This window comes from Triticum dicoccoides, chromosome 2B, assembly GCF_002162155.2.
Source record: "Triticum dicoccoides isolate Atlit2015 ecotype Zavitan chromosome 2B, WEW_v2.0, whole genome shotgun sequence".
NCBI classification, from domain to species: Eukaryota; Viridiplantae; Streptophyta; class Magnoliopsida; order Poales; family Poaceae; genus Triticum; species Triticum dicoccoides.
Genome location: NC_041383.1, coordinates 637,093,364 through 637,112,460, shown reverse-complemented (window position 1 = coordinate 637,112,460; position 19,097 = coordinate 637,093,364).

Here is a 19,097-nt window from a genome sequence, read left to right as displayed (position 1 = left end):
CTGTTATTGTTTGCAATCTTGCCATGTGTTTTTGAGCATGTTCTAGTGATTTCTAGAGGTAGCTCAGTGTTCATGTTTTGTTATGCTTTACCTGTACATCATGTGCATGCCTTTTGTTCTTATGTTGAGGTACTTTAGCATAATGTTTTGATGCTTGCAATATGCCTAGTTGCTGTTTTGGACAGCTTGTCCTTTAAACTTGTATAGAGTGTATGTGTTGAACCGTTGCTCCGTTTTGAGTGTGATCTATATGAAACTTGCTTGATTTTGCATGTAGTTTCATGTTATCATGTTGCATCCTTGTTTTGAGGTGTTTGCTTGATGTTTGTATGCATTTTGCATCAATGCCATGTTTAACTTGTTTTGCTCATATCGTCTAGGCCGTAGCTCCGAATTAAATGAACTTTATATGTAACTTGACTAGAATCTCGTGTAGATCATCTTGGTGCATCTTAACTTGCTATTTAACAACTTGAACAGAAGGTTTATTCAGATCTGGACCAATTTCGGAAGTTGCATATGAGGACTTACCGGTTGCTCTTGTTTGCATTATCTCTTGCCATGAGTAGCCCCATGTAGCTTTGTCATGCATCATGCTTGTTGTGCATCATGTCTTGACTATGTGTGGTGTGTTTACCATGTTGTGTGCTTCTTCTCGATAGTTCCCGTTTCATTGCGATCGTGAGGATTCGTTCGTCTACGCTTGGTTCGTCTTCATGGCTTCATCTTCTGCATGGACTCGTTCTTCTTCCTTGCGGGATTTCAGGCAAGATGACTGCTACCCTGGATCTCACTACTATCATTTTCTATGCTAGTTGCTTCGTTCTATCGCTTTGCTGCGCTACCTATCAATTGTTCTTCAAGCCTCCCAAATTGCCTTGTCAGCCTCTAACCTTTTCACCCTTCCTAGCAAACCGTTGGTTGAGTATGTTACCGCTTTCGCTCAGCCCCTCTTATAGCGTTGTTAGTTGCAGGTGAAGTTGAAGATTGCTCCATGATGGACATGATTATGTTGGGATATCACAATATCTCTTATTTAAATAATGCATCTATATACTTGGTAAAGGGTGGAAGACTCGGCCTTATGCCTGGTGTTTTGTTCCACTCCTGCCACCCTAGTTTCCGTCATACCGGTGTTATGTTCCCGGATTTTGCGTTCCTTGCGTGGTTGGGTGATTTATGGGACCCCCTTGATAGTTCGCTTTGATTAAAACTCCTCCAGCAAGGCCCAACATTGGTTTTACCATTTGCCTCACCTAGCCCTTTTTTTCCCTTGGGTTTCTGGAGCCCGAGGGTCATCTTTATTTTAGCCCCTCGGGCCAATGCTTGTCCAAGTGTTGGTCCAAACCGAGCGATGTCCGGTGCCCCCTGGGCAATCAGGGTCTATGCCAACCCGACGTCTGGCTCATTCGGTGTGCCCTGAGAACGAGATATGTGCAGCTCCTATCGGGATTTGTCGGCACAGCGGGAGGCTTTGCTGGTCTTGTTTTACCATCGTCGAAATGTCTTGTAAACCAGGATTCCGAGTCTGATCGGGTCTTCCTGGGAGAAGGTATATCCTTCGTTGATCGCGGGAGCTTATCATGGGCTAAGTTGGGACACCCTGCAGGGTATAAACTTTCGAAAGCCGTGCCTGCAGTTATGTGGCAGATGGGAATTTGTTAATGTCCGGTTGTAGATAACTTGACACCAGATCCGAATTAAAACGCATCAACCGTGTGTGTAGCCGTGATGGTCTCTTTTCGGCGGAGTCTGGGAAGTGAACACGGTTTTTGGGTTATGTTTGACGTAAGTAGGAGTTCAGGATCACTTCTTGATCATTGCTAGCTTCATGACCGTTCCATTTGCTTCTCTTCTCGCTCTTATTTGCGTATGTTAGCCACCATATATGCTTAGTCGCTGCTGCAACCTCACCACCTTATCCTTTCCATTCCCTTTAAGCTTTGCTAGTCTTGATACCCATGGTAATGGGATTGCTGAGTCCTCGTGGCTCATAGATTACTACAACAACAGTTGCAGGTACAGGTTATGCGATGATCATGACGCGAGAGCGATGTTTGCTTGTTTTGGAGTTCTTCTTCTGCTTCTTCTTCGATCAGGAGATAGGTTCCAGGTCGGCAGCCTGGGCTAGCAGGGTGGATGTCGTTTGAGTTTCTGTTTGTGTTTCATCCGTAGTTGGATGTTGCTCTTATGTAAGATGATGTTTTATTCGTGTGGCATGGTATGCATTATGTATGTATCCCTACCTATTATGTAATGTTGATGTAATGATATCCACCTTGCAAAAGCATTTCAATATGCGGGTCTATCCTTGGTGGGACCTTCGAGTTCCTTTTGGATAGGGTCGCATATTGGGCGTGACAAGAAGGTACCTTATCAACCAAGCCAAATACACTCAAGACATGCTTAAGAGATTCAAGCTAAGTGATGTCAAGCCGACCTCTACTCCAATGCCCACCAAGTGCCAACTTGACATTGATCCCAATGGTAAAGCGGTGGATCAAAAGGTATATCGCTCTATGATTGGTTCCTTGCTTTACCTTTGTGCATCTAGACCGGATATCATGTTGAGTGTGGGAATGTGTGCACGGTTCCAAGCCGCACCAAAGGAAAGCCACTTTGTGGCGGTCAAGCGAATCTTTCGATATTTGGCTCATACCCCAAACTTTGGCCTATGGTACCCAAGAGGAGCTAACTTCAAGCTTGAAGGATTTACGGATTCTGATTGGGCGGGAGACAAGGTGGATAGGAAGTCCACTTCCGGAGGGTGCCAATTTCTTGGTTGCTCTTTGGTGAGTTGGTCTTCCAAGAAGCAAAGTTGTGTATCTCTCTCGTCCACCGAAGCGGAATATGTAGCGGCCGGTAGTTTTTGTGCACAACTCTTATGGATGAGGCAAACTTTAAAGGAATACGGTGTCATTTGTGACAAAGTGCCTCTTTGGTGTGACAATGAAAGTGCCATCAAGATTTCTCTTAACCCGGTGCAACATTTCAAGATGAAGCATATTGAGATTCGGTATCACTTCATCCGGGATCACATTAGGCGAGGGGAGATTGAGCTCAAGTATGTCAACACTCATGATAACCTTGCAGATATTTTCACGAAGCCCTTGGATGAAGCAAGATTTCGCGAGTTAAGGCATGAGCTAAATATCATTGATTCGAGTAATGTGACTTGAACCCTTGCACCCCCCACCACACTCAACTTGTTGTCTAGTTTAGGTGTAGGCATGGACATAGGGGGAGTGTTGTTCTCTCAATGAACTCTCCCTCCCCCCATTATGCATAAATCGATCAACTCTTTCACATTAGCCAGTTTTTTGATGGTACTTGTGCTTCAAAGACGAGTTTTGGTCATGGGCCCAAGGATAATTCTTCGTGGTGCCATACCAACTAACTCAAACATAGGTGGCTCCGGCCACCGCTCTCTCCTTTTGAGAGGTAGTGTCGCGCGGTTGCTCCTTGTTGTCTTTCTGCCTTGGGTTGTGCGTGTTCTTGTGGTGTCTCTTGTGCTAAAAGTTTCATTGCAAAGACCTCTTTTCGTGTGTCGAAACCAGCTTTTTCGTGAGCTCACAGTACTACCGCAGCCAGCTACGGTACTACCGCGTGTGGGGAGCACGGTACTACCGCCCCCACGCGGCAGTAATTTTTTACTGCTTCCTAGGAGAGCGGTACTACCGCTTCGGTGCGGTACTTCCGCCCAAGCGGTACTACCGCGATGACATGCGGTACTACCGTGCCATCATAAACACGTGGGGATAAGGACGGGCAGGGGGAGTTCTAACTCCCCCATACCCATTCGTCAGTTCCCCCACATCGTCTCTCTCTCTCTCCCTCGCTCAAGAACGGGGCCGGCGTCCGTCGCCGGATCTCCGCCTCCGGCTGCCCTCCCGTGATTCCGTCCAGTGGGATCGTTCCCCACCACGTGCTCTTGCCATGGACCAAGGTCTTTCCCCAACTCCCTCTCGTTTTTGTTGTGTTCTTTCCCTCTAGGTTTTTGGGGGAGACTTGTGTGTTCCAGAGATTCTTATGCCAAATCTTTGCAAGAGTAGGATGAAGGAGAGTAGTATTGCGTAGGAATTATCCTTCTCTTTTGTCCTGTGCTAGATTTGATCACCGTAGCACCGCCGTGGTTTCGCAGTTCTTTTCAAATTCAAACCATCATTTGGATCTGACGCGGTGCAGTACTACCGCCCGTCTGGTGCGGTACTACCGCTTGTCCGGTACTACCGCCCGTCTGGCGCGGTACTACCGCAGTCGCTGCAGCACTAAAGTTTTACTACCACTCCCACCATGGTACTACCGTGACCTCGCACGGTACTACCGCGACTTGGAGCGGTACTAAAATTTTAGTACCGCAGGCTCTGGCAGTACTACCGTGGATCACATCTATCTCATGGCAACTTTCAAGTATACTTTCTATGTGTTTGTTGTGCTTTGCCGTGGTCTTTGCATTGATCCTTTTTGCTTGTCGTGGGTGTTTTTGTGTTTGTGTCTCAGGTGGTGGCTCTCGCCATTCCAATCCTAGTTGTGACACTGGTTCCAAGCGTCTGCGCAATCCAGGTGAAGCACCAGAGGGCTCCACTGCCCCCAAGCGCCATGTCAAGACATCCGCTAGTAAGAACAATGAACCCAACAAGGGCATGGACGAGATACCCCTATCTGAGTTCGTCCGTCTCAGGAAGCTCAACCTGTATGTGCATCCTCGTGCTACTGTCAGAGGTTGTGAACTGTTTTGGAACAAGCAACAGACTCTCACTTATCTGGATGTCATCAAGAATAAGAAAAATACCTACGTGGATGTCAAATGGATAGAAATGCATCACTTGAGGAAGGACAAGTTCCGTCAGTACTTTGGAGAAGCTCCGGATTTGATGGAGCAGTTTGGTATTGAACATGTGATCTCCTTTCACCTTGACTATGACCCTTAGCTTGTTTGTCAGTTCTTTGCCTTAGTTTACTTTCACCCTGATGAGGAGCGGAGGATGACCTGGATGACCAATGGACGTAAGTTGACTGCTACCTGGAAGGAGTTCATGGATTTGCTCCATGTTCCTGATGACGGGCTCGACACTCCCGTGGGTGTTCGCCCCCATGCTAATCCTGAGTCTGCTAACAAGGACAAGCTTCAGCCATACTATGTTGAGAAGGCGCTTCCCAATGGCAAGTCAGGGTGGGTGCTCAACTCCTTTCTGGATATCATGTATCACATCTTCCGCAACTCTTTGTTCCCTCGCATTGGTGACAAGGACAACGTTCATGCCTATATGGTGGATATGATGCTCCTATGCGAGGAGGCTCGTGTGTCTCAGACTCAGCCACTTGATGTCTCACGCATCATGTGGTGTGAGCTTCGGTTTGCAGTGTTCAACCGCAAGGTGCCTATCTATGGGCCCTATCTGTTTCTGCTGATCTCGAAGACTTGGGAGAAGATGTTCCCTGGTGAGGAGTTCCTTGCTCCAGACTGGATTCGACATGATCCCATCTATCTCCGTGTCAAGCCCTACTGGGCCAACACTACTACTTGTGATGAGGCGTCTGCTGCTAGGGCTGCTATTGATGAGGAGGATGCTGGCGCAGAGGATGTTGCTGAGGACCGTGCTGCCAGGTCTTCCCATAGTTCCTCTATGCCCTCGTGGGCCAAGAAGCTGAAGGACAAGATGAAGAATCTTTTCTGCATGTAAGCTAAGGGCCAGTACAGGACTCACGTGGCATCCAAGGAGAGTCATCGCCAGGACAAGAAGATATTGCAGCTATATGGCGAGGATGTGTCTGGAGGTTCTGAGGATCGCATCACTCCAGAGGCCGAGTGGATGGAGAAGCAAGGCTATAGGTGGACTGATTCTGAGGAGGACGTCGAGGAGACCATCCTTGCCGCCGAGGAGTCAGACGAGGAGCATTGGGATGAGTTCCCTGCTTGAGCCACCCCTTGTGTGTAGGTGTCCTCTCTGCCTTTTTGGCGTCTCGATGCCAAAGGGGGAGAGAGTGTAGGGATTTGCGAGTCGTGTGTCGTCATTCGTGTTCCGTGTGTTTGCTGCTTTCCCGTTTGAACCTCGTTTGCTTTGGGTTGCTTTACATCATATGGTGTAAGACATATGCACTCTATCTATCTTAGCAAGCTTGTGATATATTGTGCTACCTTTGTGCTATGCTCTGCTTAGATGTTAGTTTTCATGCCTTTGTCTCTAAAATATAGGGGGAGTGTTGATCCTAGTTTGTGTGCTATGCAGTCCAAAGCATCTATCTAGATTGCACACATCTAGGGGGAGCCCGTCTATATTCTAGAGAGGAGGGGTTTGCCTTTGCCCTATATTATCTCATCTATGTGCAAATCCCGTATTGTCATCAATCCACCAAAAAGGGGGAGATTGTAAGGGCATATTTATCCCTCAGGTGTTTTGGTGATTGATGACAATGCTTTTGCGGACTAATCGTGTGCCTTGAGTTTCTCAGACGCTTCATCACTAGGCACGAGACGATTCGGTGCCCCTCGAAGACTATTGAAAACGGCGTTGTTCTACGCTTCTCTTTGGTGGATTTGAGTCGTAGGAGAGCCATACTATTAAGAGGGGGTCCGCGTCGGAAAGGTTCGGGTGGAATCATCACGTACACGTTTCCTTCCTTGCCTCCACCTTTCCCTTGCACTTTGGAGCGTTTCTCCGTTATCCTCTTTGTGCTTGCTCTGACGGCTACAACTGTACTTGCGGTAGTACCGCTGGGGTTCACGGTAGTACCGCTCCTCTGGAGCCTTAGTACCGTGGCTCCTAGGCCTAGTGCTGCTCCGGTACGGTAGTTGGGGCGGATGTAATTTTTTACATCCGCGCCCACATGGTAGTACCGCATGTCCAGCGCGGTAGTACCGTGGCCCTCATACCTAGTACCGCTGCGTCACGGTAGTAGGAGCGGATGTAATTTTTTACATCCGCGCCTCAACGGTAGTACCGCACCTTGTGTGCGGTAGTACCGTGCGTGGCCTGGCTCAGCTAGGTTACGGTAGTACCGTGTCTTAGCGGTAGTACCGCGTCGGATTTTTGCACTGTTTCGTTTTCAGCGGAAGTAGGCACGGATGTATTTTTATTCATCCGTGCTCTTCGTAGGCTTGGACTTTCCTGCCTTGCGGTAGTACCGCAAGGGGGAGCGGTAGTACCGCGCTAGCGGAAGTACTGCTCTCAGTGAGGCAAGTCCCAGCCTCTGCTACTACCGCGGAAGTACCGTGGTCCATCATGGTAGTACCGCGTGGCCTTGCGGTAGTACCGCTCTCCTGGAGCGGTAGTACCGCATGTCGCAGGCTGAACATGTGGATAATGGTTGGATCTATTCCATGACTATAAAAGGGGTGTCTCCTACCTCTAGTTGACTACCTCTTCCACCTCTAAGCTCCATTGTTGCTCCAAGCTCCATTTTCGCCCGATCTCTCTCCCTAGCCAATCAAACTTGTTGATTTGCTCAGGATTAGTTGAGAAGGCCTCGATCTACACTTCCACCAAGAGAGATTTGATTCCCCCCACTTATCCCTAGCGGATCTTGTTACTCTTGGGTGTTTGAGCACCCTAGACGGTTGAGGTCACCTCGAAGCCATACTCCATTGTGGTGAAGCTTCGTGGTGTTGTTGGGAGCCTCCAATTGTTGTGGAGATTGCCCCAACCTTGTTTGTAAAGGTTCGGTCGCCGCCTTCAAGGGCACCAATAGTGGAATCACAGCATCTCGCATTGTGTGAGGGCGTGAGGAGATTACGGTGGCCCTAGTGGCTTCTTGGGGAGCATTGTGCCTCCACACCACTCTAACGGAGACGTACTTCCCTTTAAAAGGAAGGAACTTCTGTAACACATTCTCATCTCCACCGGCTCCACTCTTGGTTATTTCGTGCCTTTACTTTTGCAAGCTTACTTGTGTTGTATCTATTGCTTGCTTGTGTGCTAGTTGTCATTGCACAATATAGGTTGTCCACATAGTTGCATATCTAGATAACCTATTTTGTTGCAAGGTTTAAATTGATAAAGAAAAGCTTAAAAATTGTTAGTTGTCTATTCACCCCCCTCTAGTCAACCATATCAATCCTTTCACTCTCTCTCTCTCTCTCTCGTGTTCTTGAGATGTCACAATCTTGATGTATCACGAGCTTTGTTAATATAGTTGGATCATATGGTATTTTCCCCTCTCTATCTTGTTGTGAATTGAGTTTTCCCTTTGAGATTCCATTTTATCGGATTGAATACTTTTATGGATTTGAGAACACTTGATGTATGTCTTTCTATGAATACCCATGGTGACATTGGGGTATCATATTGATTCACTTGATATATGTTTTGGCACTCAACCCGCAGATTCCCGAGGTGACATTGGAGTAATCTATGCATAGGGGTTGATGCACGTTCTTATCTTTGTTTCTTCGGTAGAAATCTTGGGGCACTCTTTGAGGTTCTTTGTGTTGGATTGAGTATTATGAATCTGAAATTGTTTGATGCATATCGCATAATCAACTCACGGATACTCACGGTGACATTGGAGTATCTAGGTGACATTACAGTTGGTTGATGTGTATCATATGGTGTTATTTGAGTATGAACTCTTGGTTAGATCAATTGGAAATAATAGCTTGGTGTTATTTTAGTACGAACTCTAGGATAGATTGATCGGAAAGAATAGCTTTGAGGTGGTTTTGTACCCTACAAACAATTCCTTCTTATGTTCTCTGCTAGATAAGAACTTTGGAGTGATTCTTCATTGCACGTTGAGGGATGGTTATATGATCCAATTAGATTAGCATTGTTGAGAGATTTCACTAGCGAAAGTATGGACCCTAGGCCTCATTTTCAAGCATTGCAATACCATTTGTGCTCCGTTTTATCAATTGCTACCTTGTTGTTTATTTTTTTGTTCCTATTACAAAAATCAATATCTACTATCATTACTACACTTTTATCACCATCTCTTCGCCGAACTAGTGCACCTATACAATTTACCATTGTATTTGGTGTGTTGGGGACATAAGAGACTTTTTATTATTTGGTTACAGGGTTGTTTGAGAGAGACCATCTTCATCCTACACCTCCCACAGATTGATAAACCTTAGGCCATCCATATGAGGGAAAATTGCTACTATCCTACAAAACTCTGCGCTTGGAGGCCCAACGCAAGTCTACAAGAACAAGTTGCCTAGTAGACATCATTTGTCTCCAACACCCACCACTGGCTTGTGGGCCTAAATCTTTTGCACCCACTTGTCATGCATGAATGGGCCATATGGGCCTCTAGGATTTTTCCTCAGAATAATTGAGAATAAAAATGGGCCAAAGCTCAATAATTCCAACAATCTCCTTATACATTCATTTTACATTATGTTTTACTACTTTTATTTATATTGTTGTGAAGTTATATTTCATTTTTATGTAATTTTAATGCTTTTTCTCTTAAAATGCAAGCCAAATCAAAAGAGAAGAATTGCCGGCACCTGGAATTCTGGCCTAGAAAAGCTACATTAGAGATAGCTATTCTGCAGAGCTCAAATTTTTGTTAAAATTTATGGAGAATTATTTTGGAATATATAAAAAATACTGGAAGAAAGAAGTACCGAGATGAGCCACCATGGGCCCACAAGCCAGGGGCGTGCCCTAGTGGCTTGTGGGGCCCACAAAGTCCCATCGATGCCCATCTTCTCCTATATGGAGCTCTTTACCCAAGCAAAAATCAAGAGAAGACTTCCGGGACCAGCTACCACCGTCTCGAGGCGGAACCGGAGGCGAAGCACTTTTGCTCTCCGGCGAAGTGATTTTGCCAGGGATACTTCCCTCGAGGAGAGGGAAATTGAAGCCATTGTCATCACCAACGCCCCTCTCATCAAGGGAGGATTCATCTCCATCAACATCTTCACGAGCACCATGTCACCTCAAAGAAATAGTTCATCTCTTGTGCTCAATCTTCGTATCCAACCTCAGATTAGTACCCGGGGATGCTAGTAGTGTTGATTGCATCTTGTAGTTGATGCTATTTGATTTACTTGGTGGAAGATTATATGTTCAGATTGTTAATCACATATTTATATCCTCTAATCATGAACACAATTATGATTTGTGAGTAGTTCTATTTGTTCTTGAGGACATGGGAGAAGTCTGGTTACTAGTAATCATATGAAGTTGGTTTCCGTTCAATGTTTTGATGATATGTTATGTTATTATTCCTCTAGCGGTGTCGTGCAAACATCGACTACATGACCCTTCACCATGTTTGGGGCTAGGGGAAGGCATTGTGGAATTGGTTTTTAGATGATGCATTGCGGGAGTGATTAAAACATAAACCCCAGTTTACGAGTTGTTCTGTAAGGGGTTGTTTTGGATCCATGTGTTTAGTACTATGGTTAGATTTATCTTAATTCTTCTCTTTGTATTTGTGGATGCTTGCATGGAGGGGATAATCATAAGTAGGTTGTTTGTTCAAATAAGAACAACACCTTAGCTCTGGTCCACCCACATAACAACTTATCAAAGTAATGAACATGAGTCAATGAATCGTGGTAAAAATAACTAGATGAAATCCCATGTGTCCTCAAGAGCACCCGGTCACTATAAGAAGTTACTCCGGCCTGTCCTTAGCATTAATAACGATTAGTACACCTTGTTGCACCTTGTTACCTTGGTTACTTGTTACTTACTATCAATTATCTTGTCATCACACTTGCTATTAAAACTATCTTACAACACTTGTAGTAAGTACCTTGCTGATAACCGCTTATCGATTCCTTCTGCTCCTCATTGGGTTTGACGCTCTTACTTATCGAAAGGACTATGATTGATCCCCTTTTCTTGTGGGTCATCAAGACTCTTTTCTGGCGTCGTTTCCAGGGAGTGAAGTGCTCTTGGTAAGTGGAACATGGTAAGGAAATATTTAGTATATTGCTAAAATTTATCTACACTTGTCACTATGGAAGACAATCCTTTGATAGGCCTGTTTGGGGTATCTTCGCCTTGAGCACAAGTGGTAAGAGATGAGCCTCCACCTACTGAAAATATTTATTATTAAATCCTCTTGGTATTTTCGAAAAATGGCATGCTAACCCCTATGCAGGAGATGGAACAATACATCCTGATATGCATTTAATCTTTATGGATGCACTTTGTGGATTGTTTAAGCTTGTGGGTTCATCAAGGGCTGAAGCTAAAAATAAATTATTCCCTTTATGTTTGGAGGGAAAAGCATTGACATGGTATAGGCTATTGGGTGACTTAGGTTCATGGGAATGGAACCGAACGAAGCTAGAATTCCATCAGCAATTTCATCCTATGCAGTTGGTTCATTGTGATAGAAATTATATCTATAATTTTTGGCCGTGTGAAGGAGAAAGTATCACGCAAGCTTGGGGGAGCCTGAAGGACTTAATGCTCCAATGCCCCAATCATGAGCCTCCAGGAGATATTATTGCTCATCATTTTTATGCTAGGCTTTATCTTCACAATAAAGAATTGCTTGATTCTTCTTTTACTGGTTCTTTCTCAAAAAGGAGTATTGAATTCAAATGGGATGTTATTGAAAGAATTAAATGCAACTATGAAGATTGGAAGGTCGACAAAGGTAAAGAGTTAGGTATAAGTCTTGAATATGATTGTGTTAAGACTTTTGTAGAAATAGATGTTATTCATGAGCTTAGTGCAAAATATGGACTCGATTATGAGATAGTGATTAAATTTTGTAAAGCATTTGTTGCTTATGTTGATCTTCCTAAAGAGAAGTGGTTTAAATATCATGAAACCATTAAAGATATTTGTGAAGAACCTATCATTGCTAAAATTGAAACAATATCTTATTCTGCTAATCCTGTTGTGCTTACTGTTTACGTTGAGAAGCCTCCTTTTCCTATTAGAATTAAAGAACATGCTAAGATTACAACTGTGGTTCCTAAGAGTTATGTTAAAGCATCTAAACCCTCTGGAAAAAATTAAAGTAGAAGCTTCAATTGCAATGGTTAAAGATCTCTTGGGGTTTACTGCGATCCCATCTCGAGGGATTTTCGGCTACTCTCCAGGAGGGGGAAACCATTAGGAGGCTATCTTCATCAACCTTGCAGCCTCCATGATGATGTGTGAGTAGTTCCTACAGGACCTACGGGTCCATAGAAGTAGAAAATATGATTTTCTCTCTCTCTCTCTCAAACTCTCTTGATCTTCAATACGATGATCTCTTCTAAGGTCAATCTGATGTAATATTTTGCAATGTGTTTGTTGGGATCTGATGAATTGTGGGTTTATGATCAGATTATTCATTGATCTATTTTGAGTTCTTGAGCCTTCATTATCGTGTAATTTTATAGCTATGTATTTCTCTCCGATCTATAGGTCTACTTTGGTCAAGTTTGATTGATTTATCTTCAGTGGGTGAGGTGCTTTGTAGTAGGTTCAATCTTGCAGTGGTCGTGTCCAGTGATAGAAAGGAAAGGGCACATATTTGTATTGTTTCTACCAATGGTAAAATGACTGGGTTTGAACATATTGTTTGGTCTTATTCTATCTACATTATGTCATCTTGCTTAATGCGTTACTCTGTTTGTATGACTTAATACTCTGAGATGCATGTTGGATTGTGTTCTTGAGGTGGAGAAATAGTAGCAGATGTGAGTAAGTTTAACAGTCTACTTGTCACGGATGTAGTGCCTATATAATGATTATGCCTTGGATGATCTTCATAACTATGCACAATTCTGTCAATTTTCCAATGGTAATTTGTTTACCCTTCGCTACCATGCTTTTGAGAGAGATGACTCTAGTAAACCTATGGCCCTTGAGTCCCTTCTCCATATATTTACTAGTTCCTAAAATTTCTATCAATCTACTATAATTATCCTAATTATTATTATGTTTTCCTATCTTTATTATCATTTGCTTTTAACCTTGTGGCTAGCAAGAACAAGGGAGTGACGACCCCCTTGCCTTTGTTGGGTGCAAGCAATTATTTTGTTTGTGTGCAGGTGTTGCTTACATTGTACGTGTGTTGCCTCCTACTGGTATGATAAACCTTGGTTCTTAACTGAGGGAAATACTTTATGTTGTTGTGCTACATCACCCTTCCTCTTTAGGGAAATCCAACAACTCCTATGGGAGTAGTAGAAGGCGACGGATAGGGTCGCACAGTTCACCGTCGGAGGGAAGGATTTAACATGTTTGCCACATGTAGGATCTAGAAGATGGGTCTATAGCGGGGTGATTAGACCCTTTGCAATTCAAAGTTGCAGTTTTAAATTTCCCTAAGTTGTAGTTGATTTTAGCACATGTTAAGGCGCATAAGGGGCATTCTACACAAGAATGAATAGAGTATGAGCGGCAGAAAGAGTAAAGCATGCAAGCGCAATAATGTAAAAGGGATGGGAGTTGGAAAGTGCAAACACAATAGAGTACGAAGATTTTTGGCGTGGTTCCGATAGGTAGTGCTATCGTACGGCCACGTTGATGGCGATTTCAACTCACAGAGGGTAACAGCTGCGCGAGTCCACAGAGGGCTCCACCCACGAAGGGTCCACAAAGAAGCAACCTTGTCTATTCCACCATGGCTTCCGTCCATGAAGGACTAGCCTCACTTAGGTAGAACTTCACAAAATAGGTGATTTCCTTGCCCTTACAAATTTCTAGGTTCAACTCCACACCATGTCGGAGGCTCCCAAGCGACACCTAACTAATCTAGGAGACACCACTTTCCAAAAGGTAATAGATGGTGTGTAGATGATGAACTCCTTGCTCTTGCACTTCAAATGATAGTCTCCCCAACACTAAAAACTCTCTCAGAAAGATTTGGCTATGGTGGAAGAAAGATTTGAGTGGAAAGAAACTTGGGGAAGGCTAGAAATCAAGATTCAAATGGTAGGAATGGAATCTCTTGATCTCAAACACATGAGCAGGTGGTTCTCTCTTAGAAAATGAATGGTGAAAGTGTAGTCACGTTTTGATGGCTCTCTTACCGAGTAAGAGTTGGTGGAGGGGTATATATAGCGTCCACACGAAATCCAACCGTTACACACATTTGACCCAACTCGATGGCACCGATCAGGATTCTCGGTGGCACCGACCTGTGTAAAAAATATGAACGTTGGAGGTCTCGGTGGGACCAAATGGAAACATCTCAGAGCAGCCGATGTGCAATGGTAGGGCAAAACCTTGTTTCGTTAGCATCGATTACATCATCTCGGTAGGACCGAAGTGAAGCAATAAGGCAACAGAAAGTTGGCAAACCAGCTCGATGGCACCAATTACAAAACTCGGTAGGACCAAAATAATTGCGAAAGATGACAGAAAGTTGGCAAGGCCATCTTGGTGGGACCGAGATCCATATCAGTGGATGCAATTTGTTATGGTTTGGCTGTGGCAGTGTCCATATGAACTTGGTGGGTCCGGATAGGTAGGATTCGATGGGACGGAGTTGGCATGTAGGGTTTTGAATAGATTTGGATAGAGAAGGTGGCCAAGGGTTTTGGAGCAATATCACTAAGCACTTGAGCAATCAGATCATCATCAAAACCTCGTCCCCTTTTAATAGTATTGCCTTTCCTATGGACTCAATGTGATCTTGGATCACTTAACCAAAAATGTAGAGCCTTGAGCTTTTTCCAATCCATGTCCTTAGCATTTTGAGAGGGTCCACGTCCTCATGTCCTTGCCACGCTACCATTGGAATTATCTGAAATATTCTAGGTAAAACCATTAGCCAACAATATGTATGTTGACATTGATTACCAAAATCACCAAGGGAGCAAATGTGCCTTCAATCTCCCCCTTTTTGGTAATTGATGACAACATACATCAAAGCTTCAAACAAGAATATAGTAGGTAGTACATTATAGCTTTGAAGAAACATGTAACATGCATAAGCTCTCCCTACAAGTGTGCAATTATGCTTATTTTGAAAGCTAAATAGATGTGGATGCATAACAGTAAGGACCGAGTAATGAATTACATGCACCTTGGCTATATGCATCAGAGCAAGATAATGTGAAAGAAAAGTTTATATGTGTATTATGACTTCTTGCACACAAGTATATACAAGCAAGTGATCATCATACACATGTACAAGATTCATATACTTACCTTGGAGTGCTAGATCATTTTACCTGAAGATAAAACTTGAGAAAACATGGTTAGGTAATACAAGAGTTTCCCTACAACAAAAATGCAATAGCTCCAAGAGTACCAAGACTAGAATGACATGCATTTGATGAGTATCACTAGGTGAGTACTCCTTTAGATATAGGAATGTCCCCAACGCATCTACTAAGATTTGTAATAGACCTCCAAGATTTTTCTCCCCTAATCTTGAACTTCCTCTCCCCCTGAATCTAGCACTGGATAATGAGAGTAGGTAGGGCGAGACAATATCAGAACAAATAAATAAATTAACAACAACATATCTCTCCCCTCTTAGAGACATGTAAATTCTCTCCTCTTTATGATAGTGCATCACTCTCTTCCATTCTTAGAAGATATTTGTGGATAAGCTTTGATGTGCATCTCTCTCCCCCTTTGACATCAATATCCAAGAAGAGTAAGCTTCAAGGTTTTGAGTCAAGAGAGTATGGTCCTGGAGAAGCACAACTAAGAAGTGTAGCTTTAGATTCAGACAAAGCGAAAGAATCATTGAGTGGAGCTAGAAATGGAGAAAATGTAGGTTTGGAAAAACATTCTTTTAGTAGTGAAATCAGTGACACTGATTGATTTTGATCTGTGACTCCGAGATTGAGAGATCATAGATAGAGCACATCGGTGGATCCGTATTAGTCCTTTTCGGTGGGATCTGTGAACTTTGTGCAGAGTTATTTGCACTTCAGTGTGGCCGATGGGTTTAGATCAGAGAGACCGAGTTCAACACAGAAAGGAAAATTTTGTCAACTCAGCTCACTTGAAATAGAGTTTACTACTTCTTGATCTTACGTTGGTTTTTCCCTTGAAGAGGAAACAGTGATGCAGCAAAGTAGAGATAAGTATTTCCCTCAGTTAGAGAACCAAGTTTTCAATCCAGTAGGAGACAATGCACAAATCACCAAGACCCACACAAACAATCAAACAGACTTGCACCCAACGCGATAAAGGGGTTGTCAATCCCTTCACATTTACTTGCAAAAGTGAGATCTGATAGAGATAGATAAACAAAAAGTAAAATATTTTTGGTATTTTTGGTTTATAGATCGGAAAGTAAAAGATTGCAAAATAGTAGATCGGAAACTTATATGATGGAAAATAGAAGATATGAAACTAATATGATGGAAAATAGACCCGGGGGGCATAGGTTTCACTAGTGGCTTCTCTCAAGATAGCAAATAATACGGTGGGTGAACAAATTACTGTCGAGCAATTGATAGAAAAGCGTAAAGTTATCACGATATCTAAGGCAATGATCATGAATTATAGGCATCACGTCCGTGTCAAGTAACCAAAACGATTCTGCATCTACTACTATTACTCCACACATCGATCGACTCCTGCCTGCATCTAGAGTATTAAGTTCACGAAGAACAAAGTAACACATTAAGTAAGATGACATAATGTAGAGGAATTAAATCAAGCAAAATGATGAAAACCACATCTTTTTATCCTCGATGGCAACAATACAATACGTGCCTTGCTGCCCCTATTGTTACTGGGAAAGGACACCGCAAGACTGAACTTAAAGCTAAGCACTTCTCCCATTGCAAGAAAAACCAATCTAGTTGGCCAAACCAAACCGATAATTTGAAGAGACTTGCAAAGATATCAAATCATACATAATAATTTAGAGAAGATTCAAATAATATTCATAGATAAGTTGATCATAAATCCACAATTCACCGGAACTCGACAAACACACCACAAAACAAGATTACATCGGATAGATCTCCAAGAACACCGAGGAGAACATGGTACTAAGAAGCAAAGAGAGAGAAGAAGCCATCTAGCTACTAGCTATGGACCCGTAGGTCTGAGGTAAACTACTCATGCTTCATCAGAAGGGAAATAGAGTTGATGTAGAAGCCCTCCATGAACAAATCCCCCTCCGGCAGGGTGCCGAAAAAGGCCCATAGATGGGATCTCACGGGTGCAGAAGGTTGTGGCGGCGGAAACATGATTTCGTGGATGCTTCTGGTAGTTTGAGGATATATGGGAATATATAGGCGAAAGAATTAGGCCAGGAGGGTCATGGGGGGCCCACAAGGGTGGGGGCGCACCCTACCCCCCAGGGCGCACCCTCCATCCTTGTGGACGCCTCGTGGATGCTCCGACTTCATCTCCAAGTCTCTTGGTTGTCTTCTGGTCCAAGAAAAATCATCGTGAAGGTTTCATTCTGTTTGGACTCCGTTTGGTATTCCTTTTCTACGAAGCTCAAAAATAAGGAAAACACAGAAACTGGCACTGGGCTCTAAGTTAATTGGTTAGTCCTAAAAATAATATAAAATAGCATATTAATGCATATAAAACATCCAAAACAGATAATATAATAACATGGAACAATAAAAAATTATAGATACGTTGGAGACATATCGAGCATCCCCAAGCTTAATTCCTGCTCGTCCTCGAGTAGGTAAATGATAAAAATAGAATCTTTGATGTGGAATGCTACCTAACATATTTATCCATGTAATTTTTCTTCATTGTGAAATGAATGTTCAGATCCATAAGATTCAAAACAAGAGGTTAATATTGACATAAAAACAACAATACTTCAAGCATACTAACAAGGCAATTATGTATTCTCAAAATAACATGGCCAAAGAATGTTATCCCTACAAAATCATATAGTGTGGTTATGCTCCGTCTTCATCACATAAAATATTCAAATCATGCACAACCCCGGTTTGAGCCAAGCAATTGTTTCATACTTTATTATTCTCAAACATTTTCAACTTTCACGCAATACACGAGCGTGAGCCATGGACATAGCACTATAGGTGGAATAGAGTATGGTGGTTGTGGAGAAGACAAAAAGAGGGAGATAGTCTCACATCAACTAGGCGTATCAACGGGCTATCACTACAAAAAAATACACTTCTGTGATGATACGTGTTTGTCAAGTAGGTCACGTTTTCTCTCATGCATGTACATCCATGACGATTTTATGACAGAATCAAGATAGTCATACCTATGTTGCCGTAGAAGTGTTCCATGACATTACCAAAATTATCATCACGGAAGTGTCCACTTCCATGATGATAAATCGCGCGTCATAGAAGTGCTTTCGTCAAGGGTGATCGACACATGGCATCCATCATAACGGCTCTCCGTTAACCTATCGGGTCCGGTTTTGGATCCGATAACCCGTTAACAGCCCTGACCAATGGGGATTTTCCACGTGTAAAATCATCATTGGCTGGAGGAAACACGTGTCGGCTCACCGTTGGGACGGATGTCATCCACTCATTGGACCAAAGGCGCCTATGATACGTCGACATGTGGCACGGCCCAATAGAGGCCCATTCCTGTGAAAAGGCCAGCCCGTTTGACTTGGTCAAAAGGTGGCGACCCAGCCCACGAAAAGCCTGTTAACGACATGTTCACACATAGCCCATTTACAACCCGCTAACCCAAGTCCCATTACGAACTATCCGAATTAGGCCCAATAGCATCTTCTGGGCTGTCCTATATGATTCCAACCCATTTTAACTTCCGGCACATGTATGGCCCATGACGTCTTTCGGCCCATATGAGGCCCTTTGTAACTCTTGGCCCATTAACGACCCGTGGTGAAACTGGGCCGTAATGAACAATGTATCACTTTATACCCATTAACGACCCATTATTCCATTGGGCTGTTTCTAGCCCATGTTATCTTTCGGCCTTCTCAGGGCCCATTTATTCTTGCGCTCATTTCCAGCATTCGTTTACTTACAGCCCGTTACTGTCATTTTCTGCTTGTGGGCCAAATTCAGCCCGTGGTTACAGTCGGCCCATTTGTGGCCCGTTAATACATTGGGCCGTTTTCATAGCGTCATCAAATATGGCCGATTAACGATGGCCCGTTATGGTCGGCCCATGAACGGACGATTCCAATTCTAGCCCGTTTGCGGCCATAATGCGGTTTGTTATTGGCCCATATTTGGCCAATCGATCATACGACCCGTAGAAGGCCCATTGATGATACGGCCCGTAGAAGGC